This window comes from Bombina bombina, chromosome 4 (assembly GCF_027579735.1).
Source record: "Bombina bombina isolate aBomBom1 chromosome 4, aBomBom1.pri, whole genome shotgun sequence".
Taxonomy (NCBI): Eukaryota; Metazoa; Chordata; class Amphibia; order Anura; family Bombinatoridae; genus Bombina; species Bombina bombina.
Window position 1 is genome coordinate 877,161,973 of NC_069502.1, and position 20,678 is coordinate 877,182,650.

A 20,678-nucleotide genomic window follows, 5' to 3' on the forward strand; every position below is an offset into this window, starting at 1 on the left:
TTATCGCCACCTAGTGGTGTATAATAATTAATACATCAAAAAAAACTTTTTCTATAAAAGTCTAACAGTGTTACATACACGTATTTCAACTACATATTACATTTCATATCAAAATTTCAGAACAATACACAATTTAATATTTACAAAGATAGTAGTGAGGGATAATTCTTCATTTCAGTCGTTCATATCTAGAAAAGGGATTATTGTAGAATCTGCAAAATCACAAAAAGATATTAAAATCAATTTCACAGTTCATTCCTTTAGGATACAGACAATCTAGCCTATAAATCCACATAGACTCTCTCTTTTTTAAGATCAGTTCTCTGTCCCCACCTCTTTGTGGGACAGGGACATGATCTATAATTTGGAATTTCAACTGTGCAATTGAATGGCCAAAAGTCAGAAAATGATTGGAGACAGGGGCATTAAAATCTTTACACCTAATGTTAGACTTATGCTGTATAATTCTATCCCTCACCCTTTGGGTGGTCTCTCCAATATAAATCCACCCACATGGGGATTTAATCAAATAGATTGCATAATCGGTATTACAAGTGTAGAAGCCATTAATTATATATACTTTACCAGTTAAAGGATGTGTAAAAGTACGGCCCTTGGCCATGTTATTACAATTCGCACACCCTAGACAGGGATAGCAACCTAAGCCTTTTCCAGAGATATAACCTTGTTTCAGCTTCTTACTCCCTACATCTGCTCTTATGAGTTTATCTTTAATGCTAGTACCTTTTCTATATGCTGGCATAGGTCCATTGACAAAAACCTTATTATCTGGATGACAATCTCTTAACAAAAAACAGTATTTATTAACAATTTTCTGTATTTTATAACTTTGGTTACTATACTCTGACACAAAGATAATTCTACCTTCTCTATTGTCCACTTTCTTCTTGCTTCCACTGGTTAGTGTGTCTTTTCTTCCCATGAGGGAAGGGTAAGCTGTATTCAGACACTTTATTAGAGAATCCAAGCTTGCATAAAGGGCTTATTTGTTACTGGTGGCACTTATGGGAAAAACGTTTTTATTGAAAGCTTAACGTTTTTTTGAGGGACTTTAAGGGGTCAGTGTAGCTGATTTAAGGGTTATTAACCCACATGGCTAGTTTAGAAACACTTTGGTGTGTTTCTTTTAGGCCCCACTAACATCGAGTGAGGTGGGAGGGGCCTATTTTCGCGCCTCAGTTGCGCAGTTTCTTTTACTCTGAAGACATCCAGCTGCTTCTCCAGAGGGTCCTGCTGTGTTTGAGGGCCTAAAATAAGGGTTTTCCCCACAAATCTATCCTAAAGGGCAGCTAGACGACACAGCAGAGCTGTGGCAAGGTACTGAACGTTTTTATACCGGTTTTTTGGCGTTTTGTTAATCCGGTTTTTACATTAAGGGGTTAATCGTTTATTTGGCTGGCTGTGCAAACTTACTAAGGCTTTATGATTCTACTGTAAAAATTTCGTAAAGTTTACTGCTTTTTTACACTGTTTTGCAGAGTTTGTGCATCTTTTTTTCTCTTAAAGGCACAGTACCATTTTTTTCTAAGTATTATTTACTTTGAATAAAGTGTTTTCCAAGCTTGCTTATTTCATTACTAGCCTGTTTAACATGTCTGACACCAAGGAAAATCCTTGTTCAATGTGTTTAGAAGCTATTGTGGAACCCCCTCTTAGAATGTGTCCCACTTGCACTGATATGTCTATAAATTATAAAGAACATATTTTAGCACTTAAAAATATAGCAATAGATGATTCTCAGACAGAAGGAATTGAGGGTTTGCCATCTAGCTCTCCCCAAGTGTCACAACCAGTAACGGCTGCACAAGTGACGCCAAGTACCTCTAGTGCGTCTACTTCATTTACTTTACAAGACATGGCCACAGTTATGAATACAACCCTCACAGCAGTTTTATCTAAACTGCCTGGTTTACAAGGAAAGCGTGACAGCTCTGGGTTAAGAACAACTGCTGAGCCTTCTGACGCTTTAGTAGCCATATCCGATATACCCTCACAATGTTCTGAAGTAGGGGTAAGGGATTTGCTATATGAGGGAGAGATTTCTGATTCAGGAAAGACGCTCCCTCAGACAGATTCTGATATGACGGCCTTTAAATTTAAGCTTGAACACCTCCGCTTGTTGCTCAGGGAGGTATTAGCGACTCTGGATGATTGTGACCCTATTGTGGTCCCAGAGAAATTGTGTAAAATGGACAAATACTTAGAGGTTCCTTTTTACACTGATGTTTTTCCAGTCCCTAAGAGGATTGTGAATATTGTTACTAAGGAGTGGGATAGACCAGGTATACCGTTCGCTCCCCCTCCTGTTTTTAAGAAAATGTTTCCCATATCTGACACCATGCAGGACTCGTGGCAGACGGTTCCTAAGGTGGAGGGAGCTGTTTCTACTCTTGCTAAGCGTACAACTATACCTATCGAAGACAGTTGTACTTTCAAAGTTCCTATGGATAAAAAAATTAGAGGGTCTCCTAAAGAAAATTTTTGTTCATCAAGGTTTTCTTCTCCAACCTACTGCGTGCATTGTTCCTGTAACTACTGCAGCTGCTTTCTGGTTCAAGGCTCTAGAAGAGGCTCTTCAGATGGAGACTCCATTAGAGGATATTATGGATAGAATTAAGGCCCTTAAGTTGGCTAATTCTTTCATTACAAATTCCGCTTTCCAACTGGCTAAATTAGCAACAAAGAATTCAGGTTTTGCCATTTTAGCACACAGGGCGTTATGGCTTATGTCCTGGTCTGCTGATGTGTCATCAAAATCTAAACTTTTGAACATCCCTTTCAAAGGAAAGACCCTATTTGAGCCTGAACTGAAAGAGATTATTTCAGAAATCACTGGAGGGAAAGGCCACGCCCTCCCTCAGGATAAAACAAATAAAATGAGGACCAAACAAAATAATTTTCGTTCCTTTCAGAGCTTCAAGGGTGGTCCCGCTTCAGCTTCCCCTGCTGCAAAGCAAGAGGGGAATTTTGCCCAATCCAAGTCAGTCTGGAGACCTAACCAGGCTTGGAACAAGGGTAAACAGGCCAAGAAGCCTACTGCTGCCTCCAAGACTCTCTCTTCGCTCAGGCTTGGGCAAGAGATGTTCACGATTCCTGGGCTTTAGAAATTGTGTCCCAGGGATATCTTCTGGAGTTCAAAGACTCCCCCCCCAAGGGGGAGATTTCACATTTCTCAATTGTCTGCAAACCAGACAAAGAGAGAGGCGTTCTTACGCTGTGTAGAGGACCTACATACCATGGGAGTGATCCGCCCAGTTCCAAAAGCGGAACAAGGGCTAGGTTTTTACTCAAACCTGTTTGTGGTTCCCAAAAAAGAGGGAACTTTCAGACCAATCTTGGATCTCAAAATTCTAAACAAATTCCTCAGAGTACCATATTTCAAGATGGAGACTATTTGGACTATTCTTCCTCTGATCCAGGAGGGTTAATATATGACTACCGTGGACTTAAAGGATGCGTATCTACACATCCCTATTCACAGAGATCATCATCAATTCCTCAGATTCGCCTTTCTGGACAGGCATTACCAGTTTGTGGCCCTTCCCTTCGGGTTGATCACGGCTCCCAGAATTTTCACAAAGGTGCAAGGGTCCCTTTTGGCGGTTCTAAGACCGCGGGGCATAGCAGTGGTGCCTTATCTAGACGACATCTTAATTCAGGCGTCGACTTTCCAGCTAGCCAAGTCTCACATGGACATCGTGTTGGATTTTCTGAGATCTCACGGGTGGAAGGTGAACATAAAAAAAGAGTTCTCTCTTCCCTCACACAAGAGTTTCCTTCCTAGGAACTCTGATAGACTCGGTAGAAATGAAAATATTTCTGACGGAGGTCAGCAAATCAAAACTCTTAACCACTTGCCGAGCTCTTCATTCCATTCCTGGGCCATCAGTGGCTCAGTGTATGGAAGTAATCAGACTCATGGTAGCAGCAATGGACATAGTTCCTTTTGCCCGCCAACACATCAGACCACTGCAACTATGCATGCTCAAACAGTGGAATGGGGATTATGCAGATTTATCTCCTGAAATACATCTGGATCAGGAGACCAGAGATTCTCTTCTCTGGTGGTTGTCTCAGGACCACCTGTCTCAGGGAATGTGTTTCCGCAGGCCAGAGTGGCTCATAGTGACGACAGATGCCAGCCTGCTAGGCTGGGGTGCAGTCTTGAACTCCCTGAAAGCACAGGGCTTATGGTCTCGGGAGGAAACTCTCCTCCCGATAAACATTCTAGAACTGAGAGCGATATTCAATGCGCTTCGGGCGTGGCCCCAGCTAGCTGCGGCCAAATTCATCAGATTTCAGTCGGACAACATCACGACTGTAGCTTATATCAATCATCAAGGAGGAACATGGAGTTCTCTAGCGATGATGGAAGTAACTAAAATAATCTGATGGGTGGAGACTCACTCTTGCCATCTTTCAGCAATCCATATCCCAGGGGTAGAGAACTGGGAGGCGGATTTCCTAAGTCATCAGACTTTTCATCCGGGGGAGTGGGAGCTGACTCAGCTATGGGGCACACCAGAATTGGATCTGATGGCGTCCCGGCAGAACGCCAAGCTTCCTTGTTATGGGTCCAGGTCCCGGGATCCCCAGGCGGTACTGATAGATGCTCTAGCAGCGCCCTGGTCCTTCAATCTGGCTTATGTATTTCCACCGTTTCCTCTCCTCCCACGTCTGGTTGCCAGAATCAAGCAGGAGAGAGCTTCGGTGATTCTGATAGCACCTGCGTCGCCACGCAGGACTTGGTATGCAGACCTAGTGGACATGTCATCGGTTCCACCGTGGACTCTGCCAATGAGGCAGGACCTTCTAATCCAAGGTCCATTCAAGCATCCAAATCTAATTTCTCTGCGTCTGACTGCTTGGAGATTGAACGCCTGATTTTATCAAAGCGTGGTTTCTCTGAGTCGGTCATTGATACCCTGATTCAAGCTAGAAAGCCTGTCACCAGGAAAATCTATCATAAGATTTGGCGCAAATATCTTTATTGGTGTGAATCCAAGGGTTACTCATGGAGTAAGATTAGGATTCCTAGAATACTGTCTTTTCTCCAAGAAGGATTGGAGAAGGGATTATCAGCTAGCTCCTTAAAAGGACAGATTTCTGCTTTGTCTATTCTTTTACACAAGTGTCTGGCAGATGTCCCAGATGTTCAAGCGTTTAGTCAGGCTTTAGTCAGAATCAAGCCTGTATTCAAACCTGTTGCTCCGCCATGGAGCCTAAACTTAGTTCTTAAAGTTCTTCAAGGGGTTCCGTTTGAACCTATGCATTCCATAGATATTAAGCTTCTATCTTGGAAATTGTTGTTCCTTCGCTGTGTCCTAATCCTTCTTCAAAGAAGGAACGTCTGTTGCACAATCTTGATGTGGTTCATGCTTTAAAGTTCTACTTGCAAGCAACCAAAGATTTTGCAAGTTCATTGTTTGTTGTCTATACTGGTAAGCGGAGAGGTAAAAAGGCTACGGCTACCTCTCTTTCTTTTTGGCTGAAAAGCATCATCCGTTTGGCTTATGAGACTGCTGGCCAGCAGCCTCCTGAAAGAATTACCGCTCATTCTACTAGAGCAGTGGCTTTCACATGGGCTTTTAAAAATGAGGCTTCTGTTGAACAGATTTGTAAGGCGGCGACTTGGTCTCCGCTTCATACTTTTTCCAAATTTTACAAATTCGATACTTTTCCTTCTTCGGAGGCTATTTTTGGGAGAAAGGTTCTACAAGCAGTGGTGCCTTCCGTTTAAGGTCCCTGTCTTGTCCCTCCCTTCATCCGTGTCCTAAAGCTTTGGTATTGGTATCCCACAAGTATGGATGAATCCGTGGACTTGATACATCTTACAAGAGAAAACAGAATTTATGCTTACCTGATAAATTTCTTTCTCTTGTGATGTATCGAGTCCATGGCCCGCCCTTTCTGTTTAAGACAGGTAGTATATTTTTATTTAAAAAACTTCAGTCACCTCTGCGCCCTATAGTTTCTCCTTTTTCTTCCTAGCCTTCGGTCGAATGACTGGGGGGGTGGAGCTAAGGGAGGAGCTATATAGACAGCTCTGCTGTAGGTGCTCTCTTTGCCACTTCCTGTTAGGAAGGAGAATATCCCACAAGTATGGATGAATCCGTGGACTCGATACATCACAAGAGAAAGAAATTTATCAGGTAAGCATAAATTCTGCTTTTCTCCTCTCCCTCCCCACTTTTCTCTCTCCCTTCCTTCTTTCCTTTCTCTCCCTTTTCTCCCCTCCCCTTCTTTTCTCTCCCTTCTCTCAGGGAGAAAATGGTATGAGATGCATGCAATTCAACCCACCTGTATGCAAGTGTTTTGCTAGCCCATTTTCTTTTGAATTGTTATGACCTAAAACCTTTTTTTTGGGGGGGGGGCATCAGGGTTTTGAGTGCCTAGGGCAGCACAAAACCTAAATACGGCACTGGTCCAATCCCATCAGTTTCTATAAAGTAATAGCAGCTGCCATGTTGTAACCTATCTTTTGTTTCATCTAATCTCTTCTGCTGAGGATAATTAGGTACAGATATTGGGAGATATTTATCAAGCAGCCAATGCTGCTTGCTCTGCCCCATTTTTCCGCCTCGCCGGAAACATAAGTTAAGAAGCAGTGGTCTTAAGTCCGTTGCTCCTTAACTTGTGCGCTACCTTTTAGGTGGCGGAATGCAATCATACTGATCTGATCAGGATGATTGACACCCCTGCTAGCTTCCGATTGGCCGTGAATGTGCAGGGGTAGGCATTGCACAAGCATTTCTTGTGAAATGCTTGTGCAATGTTAAATGCTGACAGCTATAGTGAATCAGGTCTGCCCAACATTTGTTAAATCTACCCCATTATGTGCAAACAATGTAGAGACTAAAAACCCTTTTAGATATTTACTTTAACACTACATACAGCCTTTGTTTGCACACTTTTATGTTAACATAATGGTTCACAGCAGATGAGAATAGACAAGGGAATCCTTAGGTTTCATTACTTTTTAGAAATTAAAGTATATGGTATAGAAACTTAACCTTTACACTAATTTCATCAGTATTTAAGCAACTTGCATGATTCAGACAGAGCATGCAGTTTTTAAAAAAAGGCTTTCAAGTTTACTTCCATTTCCAAATTGTGCACAGTGTTTTTTTTGTGTACACTTTTAGAGGTACTAATTCCTAATGAGCATGTGCAAGAGTTCACAATAATTATTTATATGATTTGCTAGTGGCTGCCTGGATGTCTTATGAGGAGCAGGGAAATTAAAGGAAACTCTGCTAATTTGAAATTCAAAGTAAGTGTAACTGCATTGCCACTTTATTAGGCATTTGTGGATTATGCAATTAGACTGTGTTTAATATGGTCCTTTTAAAAATAAAAAAAAATCTTTTTAATGGCAGTGAGAGTTCACACATTAAATCATAACCTATGGGAAATACTTAACCTGGCCACCAGTTGGAGGCAAAGGCGCCCCAAACAGAGCATTAAATATCCCTCCCCCTAATCTCCCAGTAGTTTGCCTCATTTCATGGAGGTAAGCAGAGAGAGGTGCTCTGCTGAAGATTCCATTTCTTTTTAATGACACGAGTCCACGGATCATCTAATTACTATTGGGAATACCACTCCTGCCCCGCAGGAGGCGGCAAAGAGCACCACAGCAAAGCTGTTAAATATCACCTCCCTTCCCTCCCAACCCAGTCATTCTCTTTGCCTACGTTAAGAGCAAGGAGGTGGTAAAGTTAGGTGTTAGAAAAAGATTCTTCAATCAATAGTTTATTGTTTTTTAAAGTAGTGCAAGATTATGCTGCTTTGTCCTAGGGTGTAGCCGTAGTCCATATCAGTCTCTTCAGTAGTGGTGGCTTTAGAGCAATGGGAACTTGTGGGATATAATTCTCACTGCGCCTCCCATACATTGATGCTGCCCTAACCCTGAAAACCTGAGGGATATCTTACTCAGGAATTTCTTTTATTTCTCAGGTCCATGTGAGGGAGAGGACCTCTCAAACCTGGAACTGCCTTGCTGTAAGGCAGTATATGAGGTAAGTGCTGAATTTATTTCTGGGGATAAGAGAACTCAGAAAAAAAGGGGCACTTTATTTATTAAAAAGGGACAGACCTCATTATATTTATCTCTTATTAAAGCATAGATTCTCCTAAGAGCATAGGGGACACTATGGGCAGCTTAGAGGGGCTGGTTGAAAGGCTTTTGCACAATTTACTTAGTACGGTGGTCTCACATCTCCCGGCGGTTTTATAACTTCTAATAACCGACCGGGAGATTTATTATGGGCACACCCACAATGGGAGGTACTCCAGGAAGCGGATAGTAATTGCGCTCCCTTTCTGTTCTCCCCGCTCCATTGTAGAGGAAGTTAAACATTTGTTTTGACATACTACGCATCTCCAATAATAGATGCGTGTGTTATATCGAAGTCCGGCTGTTGTGACTGCTACTGAGTCACGGAACGAATCTGCTCCTGCTCAGAGGAGGTAGGCACCTCAGCAATGAGTTGCTGAGGTGTGGAGGTGTTTTGCTAGGTTATTTTAGTTCTTTTAAGCCTGTCTACACTAAAATTTGTAAACGCAGTAAAAAAGTTACAGTTTATTATTTAAAGGGACAGTAAAGTTTTTCATGTATTTGAATTTTGTTAATAAAATTTAATCTTTTTATGTTAAATTGTTTAATTGGGAGTTAGTATGGACCAAGAGGCCTTACAAAGTGTCACTTGCTCTTTATGTTTTGATGCCAATGTGGAACCACCAATACCTTTCTGTTCCTCATGTATTGAGAGAACTTTGAGCTACAGGGATAGACTTTTTGCTGAGCCAACATTTTCTAAAGAGGATGAGGTTCAGGAATCTAATCACAATGTTCAATATATGCCGCAGCTTTCTCCTCAAGCGTCCCAGATTTTACCGCCCTCACATGCAGTGCCCTGCGCTTCCTCTCTAGCTCCTGCTGGAGTTACTTTAAAAGACATCGCTTCTCTCATGTCTTCTGCAGTTTCAGATGCATTGTCTGCTTTCCCTATGTTGCAGGGAAAGCATAAGAGGAAAATCAGACATTCAGTAAGCGAGGTTTCTGACGCAGTCGTTGCTATTTCAGATGTCCCCTCACAGAAGCCTGAGGAGGAGGATAACTTAGTAGCATCTGAAGGTGAAATTTCAGATTCTGACAGTGTAATTCCTCTTGCTGATACTGAAGTTGTTTCCTTCAGGTTTAAGCTAGAACACCTCCGTCTGTTACTTAAGGATGTTGTAGCTACTCTGGATGACAGCGAATCCACGGTCGTTGTTAACCCCAAGAAATCCAGTAAGCTGAACAAATATTTTGAGGTACCTTCCTCGATAGAGGTTTTTCCGGTACCAGACTGAGCTTCTGAGATCATTGCTAAGGAGTGGGAGAGAACGGGTATACCTTTTTCTCCATCTCCTATATTTAAAAAGATGTTTCCCATAGCCGACTCAGTTAAGGAGGCTTGGCAAACAGTCCCCAAAGTGGAAGGAGCTGTTTCCACCTTAGCTAAGAGAACTACTATACCCATAGAGGATAGTTGTGTTTTCAAAAATCCTATGGACAAAAAAATAGAGGGGTTACTCAAAGATGTATGTACACCAGGGCTTAAAATGGCAGCCAGCTGTGTGCATTGCTACCGTCACTAGAGCGGCGGCATATTGGTTTGATGCGTTGTCTGATGCTATTAGGTCAGAAACTCCCCTGGATGAAATCTAGGATAGGATAAAAGCTCTTAAATTGGCTAATTCCTTTATTACGGATGCTTCCCTTCAAGTTATCAAACTGGGGGCAAAGATTTCAGGTTTCTCTGTTCTAGCTCGCAGAGCCTTATGGTTAAAGCCTTGGTCTGCGGATGTATCCTCTAAGTCTAAGCTTTTAGCGATTCCTTACAAGGGGAAGACCTTGTTTGGACCTGACTTGACGGAAATAATCTCTGATATTACGGGAGGTAGGGGTCACATTTTACCTCAGGACAAGAGAAACAAACAAAAGGGACGACAGAGTAATTTTCATTCCTTTTGAAATTTCAAGGGAAATTCTTCCTATTCTGCCTCCAAGCAGGAACAGTCTAAACCTTCATGGAGACCCAATCAGTCTTGGAATAAGGGAAAACAATCCAAGAAGCCAGCTATTGAGTCAAAGTCAGCATGAAGGGTCTGCCCACGATCCGGACCTGTTCTTATAGGGGGCAGACTTTCCTTCTTCGCTCAGGCTTGGGTTTGAGATTTTCAGGATCCCTGGACAGTAGAAATAGTGTCCCAGGGATACAAACTAGAGTTCAAGAGTTTTCCTCCCAGAGGCAGGTTTCTGCTTTCAAGATTATCTGTAGACCAGACAAAAAGAGAGGCGTTCTTACACTGTGTAAGAGACCTCTCCGACCTGGGAGTGATAGTTCTGAATCAGGAACGGGGTCTGGGATTTTATTCCAATCTGTTCGTGGTTCCCAAAAAAGAGGGAACTTTTGGGCCTATTTTAGATCTCAAGAGTCTAAACAAATTCCTCAGAGTACCGTCCTTCAAGATGAAAACTATTCGTTCCATTATCCCTTTGGTCCAAGAGGGTCAATTTATGACAACTGTGGATTTAAAGGACGCGTACTTGATTGTTCCCATTCACAGGGACCATCACAGGTTTCTAAGGTTTGCCTTTCTAGACAAACACTTCCAATTCGTGGCTCTGCCCTTCGGTCTTGCCACAGCTCCCAGAATTTTCTCAAAGGTTCTGGGTTTGCTGTTGGCGGTGCTTCGGTTACAGGGCATTGCAGTGGCGCCCTATCTGGACGACATCCTAGTCCAGGTGCCATCCTTACAACAAGCAAGATCCCACACAGAAATGTTGTTATCCTTCCTGCGATCTCACGGATGGAAGGTAAATTTGGAAAAGAGTTCCTTAGTCCCAAGAACAAGGGTAACTTTCTTGGGAACCATAATAGATTCCCTATCAATGAAGATTTTTCTGACAGAAGTCAGGAAATCAAAGATCTTTGATACTTGTCTAGCTCTTCAGTCCACTCATCGGCCATCAGTGGCTCAGTGCATAGAGGTAATCGGGCTGATGGTGGTGGCAATGGACATCATCCCGTTTGCTCGATTCCACCTCAGACCTCTGCAGTTAAACCTGCTCAGGCAATGGAACGGAGATTATGTGGACTTGTCTCCTCAAATACTACTGGAGCAGGAGACAAGGGATTCTCTGCAATGGTGGTTGTCTCGGGATCATCTCTCCCAGGGAACATGCTTTCGCAGACCATCTTGGGTGATTATGAAAACAGACGCCAGCCTTCTAGGATGGGAAGCAGTCTAGGGCTCCCTAAAGGCTCAGGGAGTTTGGACTCAGTCAGAGTCTGTTCTACCTATAAACATTCTGCAGCTGAGAGCGATCTTCAATGCTCTTCTGGCCTGGCCCCAGTTAGCCTTGGTCCAGTTTATCAGGTTCCAGTCGGACAACATAACTTCAGTGGCTTACCATCAATCATCAGGGAGGAACGAGGAGTTCCTTAGCGATGACAGAAATAACCAAAATAATTCAGTGGGCGGAAGCCCACTCTTGCTGTCTGTTGGTGATCCACATCCCAGGGGTGGACAACTGGGAGGCGGACTTCCTGAGCAAGCAGACCTTTAATCCGGGGGAGTGGGAACTCCATCCGGAAGTGTTTTCCAGCCTGATTCTCAGATGGGGTCAGCCGGAATTGGATCTCATGGCATCTCGACAGAATGCCAAGCTTCTGAGGTACGGGTCGAGGTCCAGGGACCCTCAGGAGGTACTGATAGACGCCCTGGCGGTACCTTGGACCTTCATGCTCACATACCTATTTCCTCCATTTGCTCTTCTTCCTCGAGTCATTGCTCGAATCAAGCAGGAGAGGGCCTCGATGATCCTCATTGCACCGGCTTGGCCTCGCAGGATTTGGTATGGAGATCTGGTGGACATGTCATCTCTGCCACCTTGGAGACTTCCGTTGAGGAAGGATCTTCTAATTCAAGGGCCCTTCCTTCACCCAAATCTAGTTTCTCTGAAGCTGACTGCTTGGAGATTGAACGCTTAATTTTATCCAAGCAAGACTTTTCAGAATCGGTCATAGAGACCATGATTCATGCTCGTAAACCTGTAACTAGAAGGATTTACCATAAGATATGGCATAAATATCTCTATTGGTGTGAATCCAAGGGCTACTCCTGGAGTAGAGTTAGGATTCCTAGAATGTTGTCTTTTCTCCAAGAGGGTTTGGAGAAAGGTTTATCGACAAGTTCCCTAAAGGGTCAAATTTCTGCCTTATCTATTTTGTTACACAAATGTCTGGCAGATGTTCCAGATGTACAGTCTTTTTGTCAGGCCTTGGTCAGGATCAGGCCTGTGTTCAAGCCAGTTACTCCTCCATGTAGTCTTAATTTAGTTCTCAAAGTTCTTCAAGGGGCTCCATTTGAGCCCATGCATTCCTTAGATATAAAGTTGTTATCTTGGAAAGTTTTATTTCTTGTTGCTATTTCCTCTGTTCGCAGAGTGTCAGAGCTCTCGGCATTGCAGTATGAGTCCCCTTACCTTATTTTTCATTCAGATAAGGTAGTTTTACGTACTAAATTAGGATTTCTTGCTAAAGTTGTTTCGGATCGGAACATTAATCAGGAGATTGTTGTTCCTTCATTGTGTCCTAATCCTACCTCTCAGAAGGAAAGGCTTTTGCACAATTTGGACGTGGTTCGTGCCTTAAAGTTTTACCTGCATGCGACTAAGGAATTTCGTCAATCTTCTGCCTTGTTTGTGGGTTTTTTCAGGAAAACGTAAGGGACAGAAAGCTATGGCTACTTCTCTTTTTTTTTTGGCTGAAAAGTATCATACGTTTTGCATATTAGACTGCAGGACAGCAGCCTCCAGAGAGAGTTACGGGTCATTCCATGAGGGCTGTTGCTTCCTCATGGGCATTCAAGAATGAGGCTTCTGTGGAACAGATTTGCAAGGCTGCTACTTGGTCCTCTCTTCACACTTTTTCAAAGTTCTACAAATTTGAGACTTTTGCCTTGGCTGAGGCCGCTTTTGGGAGAAAGGTTCTTCAAGCAGTGGTGCCTTCCGTTTAGGTTCCCTGTCTTGTCCCTCCCGTATCATCTGCGTACTCTAGCTTGGGTATTGATTCCCAATAGTAATTGGATGATCCGTGGACTCATGGTGTCATTAAAAAGAAAAGAAAATTTATGCTTACCTGATAAATGTATTTCTTTTTTGACACGATGAGTCCACGGCCCGCCCTGTTTTTGAGTAGACAGGTTGTTGGTTATTATAAACTTCAGACACCTCTGCACCTTGTTGCTTCCTTTCTCTCCTTTATTTCGGTCAAATGACTGGGTTAGGAGGGAAGGGAGGTGATATTTAACAGCTTTGCTGTGGTGCTCTTTGCCGCCTCCTGCAGGGCAGGAGTGGTATTCCCAATAATAATTAGATGATCCGTGGACTCATCGTGTCAAAAAACAAATACATTTATCAGGTAAGCATAATTTCTCCAACATAGGTGTGTCCGGTCCACGGCGTCATCCTTACTTGTGGGATATTCTCTTCCCCAACAGGAAATGGCAAAGAGCCCAGCAAAGCTGGTCACATGATCCCTCCTAGGCTCCGCCTACCCCAGTCATTCTCTTTGCCGTTGTACAGGCAACATCTCCACGGAGATGGCTTAGAGTTTTTTAGTGTTTAACTGTAGTTTTTATTATTCAATCAAGAGTTTGTTATTTTGAAATAGTGCTGGTATGTACTATTTACTCAGAAACAGAAAAGAGATGAAGATTTCTGTTTGTATGAGGAAAATGATTTTAGCAACCGTCACTAGAATCCATGGCTGTTCCACACAGGACTGTTGAGAGCCATTAACTTCAGTTGGGGGAACAGTGAGCAGTCTCTTGCTGCTTGAGGTATGACACATTCTAACAAGACGATGTAATGCTGGAAGCTGTCATTTTCCCTATGGGATCCGGTAAGCCATGTTTATTACGATCGTAAATAAGGGCTTCACAAGGGCTTATTAAGACTGTAGACTTTTTTTGGGCTAAATCGTTTCATTATTAACACATATTTAGCCTTGAGGAATCATTTTATTTGGGTATTTTGCTATAATAATATCGGCAGGCACTGTTTTAGACACCTTATTCTTTAGGGACTTTCCCAAAGCATAGGCAGAGCCTCATTTTCGCGCCGGTGTTGCGCACTTGTTTTTGAGAGGCATGGCATGCAGTCGCATGTGAGAGGAGCTCTGATACTTAGAAAGACTTTCTGAAGGCGTCATTTGGTATCGTATTCCCCTTTGGGCTTGGTTGGGTCTCAGCAAAGCAGATACCAGGGACTGTAAAGGGGTTAAAGTTCAAAACGGCTCCGGTTCCGTTATTTTAAGGGTTAAAGCTTCCAAATTTGGTGTGCAATACTTTTAAGGCTTTAAGACACTGTGGTGAATTTTGAACAATTCCTTCATGTTTTTTCGCAATTGCAGTAATAAAGTGTGTTCAGTTTAAAATTTAAAGTGACAGTAACGGTTTTATTTTAAAACGTTTTTTGTACTTTGTTATCAAGTTTATGCCTGTTTAACATGTCTGAACTACCAGATAGACTGTGTTCTGAATGTGGGGAAGCCAGAATTCCTATTCATTTAAATAAATGTGATTTATGTGACAATGATGCCCAAGATGATTCCTCAAGTGAGGGGAGTAAGCATGGTACTGCATCATTCCCTCCTTCGTCTACACGAGTCTTGCCCACTCAGGAGGCCCCTAGTACATCTAGCGCGCCAATACTCCTTACTATGCAACAATTAACGGCTGTAATGGATAATTCTGTCAAAAACATTTTAGCCAAAATGAACACTTATCAGCGTAAGCGCGACTGCTCTGTTTTAGATACTGAAGAGCATGACGACGCTGATAATAATGTTTCTGAAGGGCCCCTAACCCAGTCTGATGGGGCCAGGGAGGTTTTGTCTGAGGGAGAAATTACTGATTCAGGGAACATTTCTCAACAAGCTGAACCTGATGTGATTACATTTAAATTTAAGTTGGAACATCTCCGCATTCTGCTTAAGGAGGTATTATCCACTCTGGATGATTGTGACAAATTGGTCATCCCAGAGAAACTATGTAAAATGGACAAGTTCCTAGAGGTGCCGGGGCTCCCAGAAGCTTTTCCTATACCCAAGCGGGTGGCGGACATTGTTAATAAAGAATGGGAAAGGCCCGGTATTCCTTTCGTCCCTCCCCCCATATTTAAAAAATTGTTTCCTATGGTCGACCCCAGAAAGGACTTATGGCAGACAGTCCCCAAGGTCGAGGGAGCGGTTTCCACTTTAAACAAACGCACCACTATACCCATAGAGGATAGTTGTGCTTTCAAAGATCCTATGGATAAAAAATTAGAAGGTTTGCTTAAAAAGATGTTTGTTCAGCAGGGTTACCTTCTACAACCAATTTCATGCGTTGTCCCTGTCGCAACAGCCGCATGTTTCTGGTTCGATGAGCTGATAAAGGCGGTCGATAGTGATTCTCCTCCTTATGAGGAGATTATGGACAGAATCAATGCTCTCAAATTGGCTAATTCTTTTACCCTAGACGCCACTTTGCAATTGGCTAGGTTAGCGGCTAAGAATTCTGGGTTTGCTATTGTGGCGCGCAGAGCGCTTTGGTTGAAATCTTGGTCGGCTGATGCGTCTTCCAAGAACAAGCTACTTAACATTCCTTTCAAGGGGAAAACGCTGTTTGGCCCTGACTTGAAAGAGATTATCTCTGATATCACTGGGGGTAAGGGCCACGCCCTTCCTCAGGATCGGCCTTTCAAGGCAAAAAATAAACCTAATTTTCGTCCCTTTCGTAGAAACGGACCAGCCCAAAGTGCTACGTCCTCTAAGCAAGAGGGTAATACTTCTCAAGCCAAGCCAGCTTGGAGACCAATGCAAGGCTGGAACAAGGGAAAGCAGGCCAAGAAACCTGCCACTGCTACCAAGACAGCATGAAATGTTGGCCCCCGATCCGGGACCGGATCTGGTGGGGGGCAGACTCTCTCTCTTCGCTCAGGCTTGGGCAAGAGATGTTCTGGATCCTTGGGCGCTAGAAATAGTCTCCCAAGGTTATCTTCTGGAATTCAAGGGGCTTCCCCCAAGGGGGAGGTTCCACAGGTCTCAGTTGTCTTCAGACCACATAAAAAGACAGGCATTCTTACATTGTGTAGAAGACCTGTTAAAAATGGGAGTGATTCATCCTGTTCCATTAAGAGAACAAGGGATGGGATTCTACTCCAATCTGTTCATAGTTCCCAAAAAAGAGGGAACGTTCAGACCAATCTTAGATCTCAAGATCTTAAACAAGTTTCTCAAGGTTCCATCGTTCAAGATGGAAACCATTCGAACTATTCTTCCTTCCATCCAGGAAGGTCAATTCATGACCACGGTGGATTTAAAGGATGCGTATCTACATATTCCTATCCACAAGGAACATCATCGGTTCCTAAGGTTCGCATTCCTGGACAAGCATTACCAGTTCGTGGCGCTTCCTTTCGGATTAGCCACTGCTCCAAGGATTTTCACAAAGGTACTAGAGTCCCTTCTAGCTGTGCTAAGACCAAGGGGCATTGCTGTAGTACCTTACTTGGACGACATTCTGATTCAAGCGTCGTCCCTTCCTCAAGCAAAGGCTCACACGGACATAGTCCTGGCCTTTCTCAGATCTCACGGATGGAAAGTGAACGTGGAAAAGAGTTCTCTATCTCCGTCAACCAGGGTTCCCTTCTTGGGAACAATAATAGACTCCTTAGAAATGAGGATATTTCTGACAGAGGCCAGAAAAACAAAACTTCTAGACTCTTGTCGGATACTTCATTCCGTTCCTCTTCCTTCCATAGCTCAGTGCATGGAAGTGATCGGGTTGATGGTAGCGGCAATGGACATAGTTCCTTTTGCGCGCATTCATCTAAGACCATTACAACTGTGCATGCTCAGTCAGTGGAATGGGGATTATACAGACTTGTCTCCGAAGATACAAGTAAATCAGAGGACCAGAGACTCACTCCGTTGGTGGCTGTCCCTGGACAACCTGTCACGAGGGATGACATTCCGCAGACCAGAGTGGGTCATTGTCACGACCGACGCCAGTCTGATGGGCTGGGGCGCGGTCTGGGGATCCCTGAAAGCTCAGGGTCTTTGGTCTCGGGAAGAATCTCTTCTACCGATAAATATTCTGGAACTGAGAGCGATATTCAATGCTCTCAAGGCTTGGCCTCAGCTAGCGAGGGCCAAGTTCATACGGTTTCAATCAGACAACATGACAACTGTTGCGTACATCAACCATCAGGGGGGAACAAGGAGTTCCCTAGCGATGGAAGAAGTGACCAAAATCATTCTATGGGCGGAGTCTCACTCCTGCCACCTGTCCGCTATCCACATCCCAGGAGTGGAAAATTGGGAAGCGGATTTTCTGAGTCGTCAGACATTGCATCCGGGGGAGTGGGAACTCCATCCGGAAATCTTTGCCCAAGTCACTCAGCTGTGGGGCATTCCAGACATGGATCTGATGGCCTCTCGTCAGAACTTCAAAGTTCCTTGCTACGGGTCCAGATCCAGGGATCCCAAGGCGGCTCTAGTGGATGCACTAGTAGCACCTTGGACCTTCAAACTAGCTTATGTGTTCCCGCCGTTTCCTCTCATCCCCAGGCTGGTAGCCAGGATCTATCAGGAGAGGGCGTCGGTGATCTTGATAGCTCCTGCGTGGCCACGCAGGACTTGGTATGCAGATCTGGTGAATATGTCATTGGCTCCACCTTGGAAGCAACCTTTGAGACGAGACCTTCTTGTTGAGGGTCCGTTCGAACATCCGAACCTGGTTTCACTCCAGCTGACTGCTTGGAGATTGAACGCTTGATCTTATCGAAGCGAGGGTTCTCAGATTCTGTTATCGATACTCTTGTTCAGGCCAGAAAGCCTGTAACTAGAAAGATTTACCACAAAATTTGGAAAAAATATATCTGTTGGTGTGAATCTAAAGGATTCCCTTGGGACAAGGTTAAGATTCCTAAGATTCTATCCTTCCTTCAAGAAGGATTGGAAAAAGGATTATCTGCTAGTTCCCTGAAGGGACAGATTTCTGCCTTGTCTGTGTTACTTCACAAAAAGCTGGCAGCTGTGCCAGATGTTCAAGCCTTTGTTCAGGCTCTGGTTAGAATTAAGCCTGTTTACAAACCTTTGACTCCTCCTTGGAGTCTCAATTTAGTTCTTTCAGTTCTTCAGGGGGTTCCGTTTGAACCCTTACATTCCGTTGATATTAAGTTATTATCTTGGAAAGTTTTGTTTTTAGTTGCAATTTCTTCTGCTAGAAGAGTTTCAGAATTATCTGCTCTGCAGTGTTCTCCTCCTTATCTGGTGTTCCATGCAGATAAGGTGGTTTTACGTACTAAACCTGGTTTTCTTCCAAAAGTTGTTTCTAACAAAAACATTAACCAGGAGATTATCGTACCTTCTCTGTGTCCGAAACCAGTTTCAAAGAAGGAACGTTTGTTGCACAATTTGGATGTTGTTCGCGCTCTAAAATTCTATTTAGATGCTACAAAGGATTTTAGACAAACATCTTCCTTGTTTGTTGTTTATTCCGGTAAAAGGAGAGGTCAAAAAGCAACTTCTACCTCTCTCTCTTTTTGGATTAAGAGCATCATCAGATTGGCTTACGAGACTGCCGGACGGCAGCCTCCCGAAAGAATCACAGCTCATTCCACTAGGGCTGTGGCTTCCACATGGGCCTTCAAGAACGAGGCTTCTGTTGATCAGATATGTAGGGCAGCGACTTGGTCTTCACTGCACACTTTTACCAAATTTTACAAGTTTGATACTTTTGCTTCTTCTGAGGCTATTTTTGGGAGAAAGGTTTTGCAAACCGTGGTGCCTTCCATTTAGGTGACCTGATTTGCTCCCTCCCTTCATCCGTGTCCTAAAGCTTTGGTATTGGTTCCCACAAGTAAGGATGACGCCGTGGACCGGACACACCTATGTTGGAGAAAACAGAATTTATGTTTACCTGATAAATTACTTTCTCCAACGGTGTGTCCGGTCCACGGCCCGCCCTGGTTTTTTTAATCAGGTCTGATAATTTATTTTCTTTAACTACAGTCACCACGGTACCATATGGTTTCTCCTATGCAAATATTCCTCCTTAACGTCGGTCGAATGACTGGGGTAGGCGGAGCCTAGGAGGGATCATGTGACCAGCTTTGCTGGGCTCTTTGCCATTTCCTGTTGGGGAAGAGAATATCCCACAAGTAAGGATGACGCCGTGGACCGGACACACCGTTGGAGAAAGTAATTTATCAGGTAAACATAAATTCTGTTTTTTTTTTCTTTCATGTAATTGGCAAGAGTCCATGAGCTAGTGATGTATGGGATATACAATCCTACTAGGAGGGGCAAAGTTTCCCAAACCTCAAAATGCCTATAAATACACCCCTTACCACACCCACAATTCAGTTTTACAACTTTGTCTTCTATGGAGGTGGTGAAGTAAGTTTGTGCTTGATTTTTATGATTTCTTCTTCTATGATAAGCGCTTTTAAGCATTATGAAGCCCAATTCCTCTCAGAGTACAGAGTTTGTCAGAGGGATGTGAAGAGAGTATAGCCTATTGATTTTTTTATGGTTTCCCTCACAGGAAATCTTTTCAAGGGTTCTCTGTTATCGGTCATAGGGATTCAATCTCACCTCCCTTTTCAGATTGATGATATACTCTTATATACCATTACCTCTGCTGATAGTTTTCAGTACTGGTTTGGCTATCTGCTATATACAAAGACAAGAAGAAACAGAAGCGCCACATGGCCCAATATTGTCTGGTCCAGAGGATAAATAAATGTATGTATACAATGTAAACTCACATTTATAATAGCACCTCAAATAGTGCTATAACGGCAGTCTGGGATTTCTTACAGTCACCCAGTAGACAAATCTTCGGTGAGGATATGATGTCTAGATGAACAACATAAAAGGACAAAGGTGCCTATATGGCCTAGTATTGTTTGACACAGGTGGATCAGTGTAAATGGAAAGGTACTCACATTTGTTGTAGCATCTCCTTTGATGCTATAGAGACAGGATGGGATCAATATGGTCACCCACCAGACTTAAACAAAGGCCTGCTGGATACCAGGGAAGTCCAAGAACCACCAATGATACAGTAGGAAGCCCAAGTAAGGGGACTCCTTTAACCAAAAGGATATGTAGCGGCAGAAAAAAGGTAATAGCAAGTGTTCCAATAAAATAAATTTATTAAAAATGGTAAAAACAAAGCTACGCGTTTCTCAGCTCAAGGCTGTTTCATCAGGCTTAATAAAAACATTTGTGAACACTTGCTATATATACACATAATATCCAATTAATGTTAATTACAATCACATGATTTCAGGAGGAGCCTAAGATGCACTAATGGCCCTATTGGTCATACATAATAAGAGTCTTATCCAATGTGATAAGAGTAGTATATCTTCTACCAATCAGATATCCTGTCAACAAACCTCTCATTAATAAATAAAACATTTGGTTACTCATAGGATACATTTCAATAACTGCACTAGCCATATATAGAGGACACATACATTGTATTATTCCTTGTGCTATATGAGTAAATAGTAGACAATAATAAATCTGATAGTCACTCACAAGTGT